Source organism: Scyliorhinus torazame, chromosome 23 (assembly GCF_047496885.1).
Source record: "Scyliorhinus torazame isolate Kashiwa2021f chromosome 23, sScyTor2.1, whole genome shotgun sequence".
Classification (NCBI taxonomy): Eukaryota; Metazoa; Chordata; class Chondrichthyes; order Carcharhiniformes; family Scyliorhinidae; genus Scyliorhinus; species Scyliorhinus torazame.
In genome coordinates this window covers 61,381,615-61,391,380 of record NC_092729.1, presented here as the reverse complement: position 1 = coordinate 61,391,380, position 9,766 = coordinate 61,381,615, and positions in this window count along the sequence as shown.

Below are 9,766 nucleotides of genomic sequence, written 5' to 3'. Positions count from 1 at the left end.
GGGCGACCTTAGCTGTTTCCCCTTCACCACTTCGACCCCAGCAGCCTCAGAACCGAACAACGGCCATTGTTCCTCTGACTGAGTGGGCGCCCGAAGCTAATTATAGGGTTTAGCAGTAGTGTTGGTTTAGTCTGTAGTATTTCGTGCATGAGTAGATATTACTGTGTGTGTAAATAAATAATATTGACTTTGAATTAACTAACTGGTGCACCGACTCTTTGATCAGTATGCGGGTTTGAAAGTTGTGGCGGTATCGAACGATACCTGGATACTCTAGAGCAAATATAATTCGGATTAAGGAAGGCGACCATATTGACCGTCAGATTCAGAGCCAACCAAAGAGAGCAACACCTGCTAATGTTGCGACAGTGACAGTGGGTCCCCCGACTTTTTTCCCATGGGAGTACTTCCGGTCCGCTCTCTCCCAACGACAGTGATGGGAAAATTGAAACAAGCAATTAATTTCTCCAAATTGTCAATTATTCATTTCTGAACATCTCTGAATGCATCGAAAAATCGAAACAAATGGATACTTCAGTACATTCATCAACTGCTCCCTAAAAATAGTTTCGGTCACGGCATAAATACAAGTGTTTGTGCAGCAGCTCAGAAGCTGCAACATGAAGCCAATTTCCAGAACGACATCACTCATCAATGCAGAATCATCTATCAATAATATGTCCGTCTCCATATAGAATACACCATTAAAACTGTCCATAACAGGATGAAATTCAACGAGATAACGAACAGCAATATGATTGATTTTGTTCGACTCTCCATCTCTGGGTCTCTGGAACTCTTCGCAGCATTGTTTGCCCGAAGTCGGCTGCGGGCTTTACTGCTCACCACTATGTGTCTGATGGTTGCAACATTAAGCAACAGAATCAGGACGAATGGGACACACGGGGTCACAATGTGATGCAGAAACTCGATGGCTATCCAAACAGGAGATACTTGAGTGGAGAATGTTATAATACAGAAGATGGGTGTGTTTCTCATCGTGTACCGGTCTGACAACATGAAATACCAAAAAATGTTTTTGAAACAGCTCAGCACAGCCACGGTTCCGAGAACCACAGCCGCCACTTTCTCAGTGCAATATTTATTGCTCAGCTTCTGACAACAAATGGCAACAAATCGATCAAAGGTAAAAGACACAGTAAACCAGACAGAACAGTCCGTAGCTGCATAAAGAAAGACAGCATGGATATTACACACAGACATAGACCACAGGAAATAAAACCGCTCCCAGTAAACAATCGGGATGTGTCTGAATATTAGATCGATAATAATGACCAGTAGATCTGCTGCTGCCATGGCCAGCAGGTAGCGAGTGACACATCTGGAGAGCCCACAATTCCGAAGAGTCAGGGTCACAATCGTAGCTACATTAGCTGGAGGGAAGCAAAATAAACAGTGAAATTCTGCATCTGGATGGAGAGAAAAACGTTAGTTTGACAGAACGATTATTGATCCGGTTCGAATATTATGTCGGCACGGTATACAGTGGTTGGTACTGTTCTTTTACAGTTCCAGGCCCAGGTTCGATTCCCGGCTTGGATTACTGTCTGTGCGGTCGTGACGTTCTCTCCGTGTCAGCATGGATTTTATTCTCCGGATGCTGTACTTTCCTCAAAGATGTGCAGTTTAGGTATATTGGCAATTCTAAATTGACCATAATGTCCAAAATGGTTTCGTGGGATTACTGGGTTACGGGGATAGGCTGAAGGCGTGAGTCTGGGTAGCGTGCTCTTTCCAAGGCCGGTGCAGACTCTATGGGCCGAATGGCCTCCATCTGCACAGTGAATTCTATGATTGTATGAAATATGTCACCGAATCCAGTAACATTCCTAGGTGATTGCTTTGGAAAGGACACAGACGCTATTGGCTGATGGGAATTCATTGTGATGAAAACCCCGATGCTTTATAGAGGAGTGCAGAGAAAGTAGGAAGGTGATTAAGAGGGAAATTAGGAGGGCGAGGAATGATCATGAAATCACTTGGCAAGGAAGATTTACGTGAATCCCAAAGCATCTAATTCGTGCGGAAAAAAAAGGCTGACCAGCAAAAGGATTGGACCGGTTAAGGTGAGTGGGGTATCTATATGTTGAACCAGAGGACGTGACGGGTTCTAAGTGAGTACTTTTCATCAGTGTTCACCAAGAAAAGGACTTTGTGGAAGACGATTCTTGGGTAAGGTGTGTGGATAGTCTGGGCCATGTTCAAATCAAAAAGGAGGAAGTATTGGGTCTTTTAAAATATATTAAAGTAGATCCGTCTCCTTGGCCGGATGTGTTTACCCCAGAATACTGAGGGAAGCAAGGGAGGAAATAGCTAGGGCATTAACTGCCATCTTTGTGTCCTCATTGGCCACTAGTGAGATACCACAGGACTGGAGAATAGCTGACGTGTTACCGCTGTTTGAGAAAGGCAGCAGCGATAATCCAGGAAATTATACGGCGTTGAGCCTCGCGTCGCCTGTAGGTAAATTATTGGACAGTATTTTCAGGGACAGGATTGATCCTCATTTGGAAAGAAATGGGCTAATTTGAGATAGACAGCATGGTTTTGTGAAGGCGAGGTCGCACCTCACCAAGTTGCTCAAGGTTATTTGAGGAGGTGACAAAGATGATTCATGAGGGGAGGGCGGTGGATGTTATTTTCATGGATTTCAGTAAAACCATTGACAAAGAACAGCACGTGGCACAGTGATTAGCATTACTGCCTCACGATGCCGAGGTCCCAGGTTCGATCCCATCTCTCGGACGCTCTCTGTGTGGAGTTCGCACGTCCTTCCTGTGTTTGCGTGGGTTTTGCCCCCAAAACCAAAAGATGTGCAGGATCGATGGATTGGCCATGCTAAATTGCCGCTTAATTGGTGGGACAACCTCCTGGAACACAAGGTACCTCTCCCCCTCACTGATCTGTCGCAACGCCTGAAACTCAGAATCCAACTCATCAACTGTGAGCCGGAGATCCTCGAGCAACCAACACTTACTACACATGTGGTCACTAGATACCACAATGGGGCACATCAGCTCTTATATCATGCCGGAAGAGCACCCCCCCCCCCCTCAAGCTCTCATTTTTAAAATGTAATTTAAATTTTTTTAACATTTAAAGCATTTTTAATATTTCCCCATTACCTCAATATGAAGACAATATATAACAAGAAATTTCAAATGGATTTTCAAATTTGAACAGATTCCTTATTCGCCAAGGAAATCACACCTTCCTGTGATGACACTCTTCATGCCCCCCGTCCCTCAAGTCGGAAGAATGTGTCAGTGAATCATGAAACCTCTTTACATTCCCAAGATCTGTTCGATAATCTCCTGCTCAGCTCTGCGTCCGATATTTCCGTTTCACCTTCAGCCAATTTCACCCAACTCCGTGTTTTCCACCCAACTGCCAAGCACTCTCGCCCTGCCAAGTAGCACTCACAGTGCAGAAAAACAGTACTGCCAAACAGTGCAGACAAACAATACTGATTGTCTTCCCTGTTTATCGGCCTCAATATCCAATGCTCTGGAAACAGAAATTAAACCAGTTGCACAATCCAACAGATACAGTTGAGTGTGACTCAGCTGAATCCTGTTTCAGGAATACAACTCGCCAAACGAGTAGCTTTCAATTACCCGATTTGAGGGCTAATTTAGCTTTCAATTGAAGATCAGTTTAATTGCTAGTTACCCCCTTAGAACCCGTTAGAACTCACCACTTGAACTTGCTGTATTTGACCCAGCTCTAAAGCACTCTCGTAACAATCTCAGCGCAGGCTCCTGTTGGCAGAGTGCGCCGGAGATTGCCACAATGAAGATATGTCTTTATATGTCAATTTACGTCAAAAAGGTGGAAAGAACAGCCTTCAGTGGATAGATGTTGCAGAAATGTGGAAAAGGTCAATGAGCAGCGCGAAAGGGAATATATGTGCGCAATGCTTGCATCAGAAAAGAGTCTAAAAACAGCAGGTTAAAGTCCAACAGGTTGTTTCGAATCACTATCTCGCAGCGCAGCTCCTTCGACAGGTGAGGAAGGACCTAAGGAAGGAGCTGTACTCCGAAAGCTAGTGTTTCGAAACAGAACTGTTGGACTTTACCCTTGTGTTGCAAGATTTCTAACTGTGCCCACTCCCGTCCAACGCCGGCATCTCCACGTCATGCATCAGAATGGTGATTGAACAGAGGCAGGGATTTTCAGCGCGCTGCAGAGTTTGGTCATCTGAAGTGTTCCACTGATGGCATTGGAGTTCTCGAGTCCGACTTTAACAAAGGCACCTTTGAGAATATGTGAAGGGGTCTCTAAGTCAGAATTGGGGAAGTGATATTTTGGAGATGATATTATACAGTTTTGGTACTGGAAATGACGTGAGTTCGGAACTCTCTACCATGTGAAAGCAATTGCAGAGATTGTGAACTATATTATTTTAAGGCTCAGACATTGGACAGATCAGTGAAATTAGATTGATGGAGAGGTAAAGGTGTTTCAGATTGAACTTCACAAAATGCATTTTCACAACCAAATATCAATCAAACAAAATCCCGTGTTTAACAATGAATTGTAAAATTAATAGAGATATAGTTACTGACCAGGCACACCGAAAACAGCAAGGAAGGGATAGTAACCCGCCTGAATGACCTGGAGTGTGAAATAGATCCGTTTTTCCAATGACATCCATTTATATAATGTAGAAAGTTGGTAAAGCGCGCCGAATAAACCTCTGTTTACTGTCGGAACATTCCAGTCTTTTGTTCTCAGATTCTGGCCAACTTGGATTGTTTCCAGATTTTCATCCATTGATGGAACATTCCTACCCACAGTTGTCAGATTCGGAAACATTGTTGTATCATTCCAATCCATTGTTCTCACATTCACAGCCATTGTTGTAACATTCCAATCCATTGTTCTCACATTCACAGCCATTGTTGTAACATCCCAGGCTGCGAATCTCAGATTTCAATCTCTCCCCTCGCACCGCCTGCAGCCACTGATCTCTCTCAGTTGCCAAAGCGATGCTGCCAAAGAGATTATGGGAGAACTCCTTGAAAGGAGTCTCGTTTTACAGAAAATGGAATCCCTCAAGGGAAACAATTTGCGTCCAGGGAGACTGATCCGATTTCCACTCCCTAAAATAGCAGGTAGTAGTAATTCAGCGATCCAGGGAAATGCTCTGGGGTCTGGGTTTGAATTCAACCAGGGCATTCGGAGAGATTGAATGCAATAAAGATCTGGAAATAAATTCCGATTGGTGGTCATGAAACCTTTTTCGATTGTCGTAAAAATCCAGCTGGTTCACTAATGTCCTTCAGGGAATAATAACAACGAGCAGTGAGAAAGCAGGTGCAGATAACTATTTTCAATGAGACAGGACTTTCATCAGACATTGACTAAAATCTAACAATCAGCCATGGATATCACAGTGACGCCGAGGAATTGAGGTGTGTACAGTGAACAAGAATAACCAGAAAGGAGAGACTGATAATCACTGTAGCAATCTCTGTAATGCCAACTGTGGTGAGTTTCGAGAGATCAACAATTCGGGACACAATTATTCTTTGTGACAAGATATGCGCACCACAAATGATACCAGATTGACTAATGCGTTCGTCTCACATGCAGCCCAAAATGGCCAGAAAGCTTGGGAATCTGTTGACCCTCCTGACTCAACACACACTGTGACCTGGCTCCTTCACCATTTAACCCGAGCACGGCAAAGGGAAGCTCAGGCCACCGGGATCGCCCCCAAAACGGCAAAATGTTGTTGTTCCAATTCAGGGACACAGGGCTATCTGGAAACATGACGGAGGACACAGAGAGATACTAATAAAGGTGCATTCCCCTCCCTATCCCGAGATACGCGGTCCAGATAAGATCCGTGGTGGACCCACAAGCAGGAGAAATGCCGCACCACCGAAAAGACCAGGATTAGCGTCAACCGGCCGGAGGTATAATTGTGACCGACTCCGTCACTTCTTTCCCAGACCCTCGCGAACCTAACCAATATTCACAAGGTCCTGAGGAAACTCACCAGCCCTTGGACGCACCGGCAGCAGCTCGGATGGCGCCAATATGCACGAAAGAAGAGTCGCCATAATTTTGAGGGGCGCAGGTTCCTGGCTCAATCACCCCACGCGCCCGCTATGTACTCAATGACGGTGTCAGGCCTCTGCAGAGTGGTTCCGCAGCGTCAAATTTGAGAATATAGGGCGTTTCCTAGTGAGCGTTGGGTAGGAGGCATCCAGCAAATATTTATGGGATAGTGGACCACACTTAACACCAGCAGCTCACCCCGAATTGAATGGTGCATTGAAAGGAAAATCATGTTGAACGGTTTCAACAGCCATTTGCAACAAGGTGCAGAAACTGACCCTTTGGAGTTTACATAGGAAGACATATTTATTTTCCATTCTGCTATCTTGAATGATTTATCTCCAGGACCGAACACAACTTAGATTTCGATCTAATGAGAAAGTTTAATTTATCCTGCAAAACAGCAAATTGCATTGTTTGACAAATGGATGGAGAGTTAAAAGCATCATCCACGATTTATGTGTGTAAATCCATGGACCAAATGTGTACCGTGAGCCAACTGCGCGTTCAGCCGGGCAAAATGTCAGGGTATCGCTCGGTGTAACATGTGCTCTGGAATCAAGAGCCGGTTTCTACCCAACTCAATTATGGCAGTGCGGAATGTCAGGAGAGGTCGCTGGTGAGGGGCTGGACCAAAGCTCAGAAGTCATGTTGGTTTCCCAAACAATCAGGAGAACATGTGCCGAAAGTAATTTCCGGATTAATGGGGCAGGGTGTCCAGCTTCCTGTAGTCTCAGCAAATAATTCACCTATCTGTTCAATAAAGAAGCCGGATGTGTCCTGACCCCTAACTATCGACGACCGAAGACTGACTTACACAGCCCCTGTGACCTCCACGCTGTCGTGGGCAATCCGAGGTTTGGAAATAACGAACTACACAAGCCCGAAATGTTACTGTTTTAGATATCAGGAATAGATTTTGGTGAATTTCCTTAAGACGGGAACGCCAATACAAATTTCCTTTCACCTTCCTGGGTCAACAGTGCACCTGCATATGTGGACCGCAGGGATTTCACAATATTCCCATAATCCGAAACGGACATTTTAGCTCAGTATGTAGACGCCCTTCTCCTCCAAAACGTAAGGAGAGAGGAACACTGAGATATCCTCGATGATTCGCGAGGCCTCCCCGCCATCCTGGGACAAAAAGTTAACCCAAAATTCTGGGATGATGAAAAGCCGGATGACAATTATAGCCGCTATGGTGATCTGTGTGAAACGAGAGGTAGAAAGGAAAAGGCTATAGACTAACTGACAATTCCTATTAGCCCCGATTTAAAACACTTAAGATTGTATTTTAGGACTGTTATGATATTGTCTGAACCACTTGGACAGTGTTGGAACAAAGATCTTCACCATTGTTTTATTTACCAAACAAAGAACACCCCTTGGACTGGGACAGTGCTGTTCACACAGGTCATTCCTGAACTAAAAAGGCGCCAGCCGTACAGACATGGAATCCAGAATTGCATTTTGACATTCACGTAGCGGCGATGGACGCTACTATCTCTGCCGGTCTAGTACAGGAAAGGCCCGGGAGGCTGGGACCGGCTGCGTCTGCGTCCTCACCCTTACGTCCGACACAACAGGAATATTCCACATTTGAATGCCACGGACTGGCAGTTTCCGGGCCAATCCAACTTTTTACCTATATATTTGGCCTCAATCCACGAACTATTTTAGCAGAACTGACACCCCTCCAGTTATTATTAGATGGACGAATAAAAGATGGAATTATTAGACAGAATCACAATGCCCGATGAGAGTTAACGTGATAAGGTTAGGCCACTCCCGTTAACAGAAGTCTTGTACCCACTTTCCTTGTAGACATCAGTAATGCCGGGGAAGCGCTAGAATACCAATTTGTGGCAGCACCTAGTCCCAAGGGACCGATTCTGCCAAAACAAAGGAGGGGTAGTACCGAATAGCACGTTAGAAACCAGAGAACAGTAGACAGACACAAAAACCCACTCACACATTTTATAGGCGGATCCTCGATTGATGATGGAGTGAGGGAATCCGGATGTTGCAATCATATGGAGAACAATCAGGGGCAGGTGCTGGAGGTAAGAACATCGAACCTATCCAGTGACATCAGCGCTCAGACTGTCTAATGAACAGCAGTAACATTTGTCGTCACCTTCCCGGAATATTACCCCCCCCACCCCCCCACCCTCCAACCCCATGACATTCTTTCAGACAGCATGTATGTTTCTCAAGTACTGACTGACTGTTCGCCGATATTGGAAGCTGGAGGATTTGTGTTAACCGATTAACAGCCTCTCCCGTCAACCACATTAACAAAATATGCAATCAAGAACGCCCAAGGGCATCAAAGTGCTGTAATTAAGGCAATGACTCGCCATTGGCCCTCCCCATCAGGCAATCTAAGTGCAGATCAGTTAGCAAAGCAAGAGGCCAGTGTGTTGTCCATAAGGCCAGAAGACAAAGGAGCAGAATAAGGCCTTTCGGACCATCGAGTCTGTCCGCCATTAAATCATGCCTGATAGTTTCTCATCCCAATACTCCTGCCATCTCCCCATAACCCCTGATCCCCTTATTAATCAAGAACTTATTTAATTCTGCCTTAAAGGAACTCAATGATTTGGACTCCACAGCCTTCTGCGGTAAAAAATTCCACAGATTCACCACAGTCTGGCTGAGGAAATCCCTCTCCATCTCAGTTTCAAATGTTCGTCCCTTTAGTCTGAGTTGGTGTACTCTGGTTCTAGATTTTCCTCCAAGTGGAAACATCCTCACCACGTCCGCTGTATCCAGGCAGTATCCTGTAAGTTTCAATAAGATTCGCCTCATCCTTCTAAACTCCTGTGAGTACAGACCCAGAGTCATCAACCGTTCCTCATATGACAATTTCTTCAATCCTGAGATAATACTTGTGAACCTTCTTTGGACCCTTTCCAAGGCCAGCACATCGTTCCTTAGATGCGGGGCCCAGAACTGCTCACATTACTCCAAATGGGGCCTGACCAGAGCATTATACAGCCACATAAATGCAGCCCTGGTCCTGTATTCTACCCCTCTTGACATGAATGGTAACTTTGCATTTGCCTTCCTAACTGCCGACTGAACCTACACATTGTCCAGGTACGTCAGCATCAAAGTGAGCGACTTATTCAATTCCAAGAAACAAAGAACAAAGAAACAAAGAAATGTACAGCACAGGAACAGGCCCTTCGGCCCTCCAAGCCCGTGCCGACCATACTGCCCGACTAAACTACAATCTTCTACACTTCCTGGGTCCGTATCCTTCTATTCCCATCCTATTCATATATTTGTCAAGATGCCCCTTAAATGTCCCTATCGTCCCTGCCTCCACTACCTCCTCCGGTAGTGAGTTCCAGGCACCCACTACCCTCTGCGTAAAAAACTTGCCTCGTACATCTACTCTAAACTTTGCCCCTCTCACCTTAAACCTATGCCCCCTAGTAATTGACCCCTCTACCCTGGGGAAAAGCCTCTGACTATCCACTCTGTCTATGCCCCTCATAATTTTGTATACCTCTATCAGGTCGCCCCTCAACCTCCTTCGTTCCAGTGAGAACAAACCGAGTTTATTCAATCGCTCCTCGTAGCTTATGCCCTCCATACCAGGCAACATTCTGGTAAATCTCTTCTGCACCCTCTCTAAAGCCTCCACATCCTTCTGGTAGTGTGG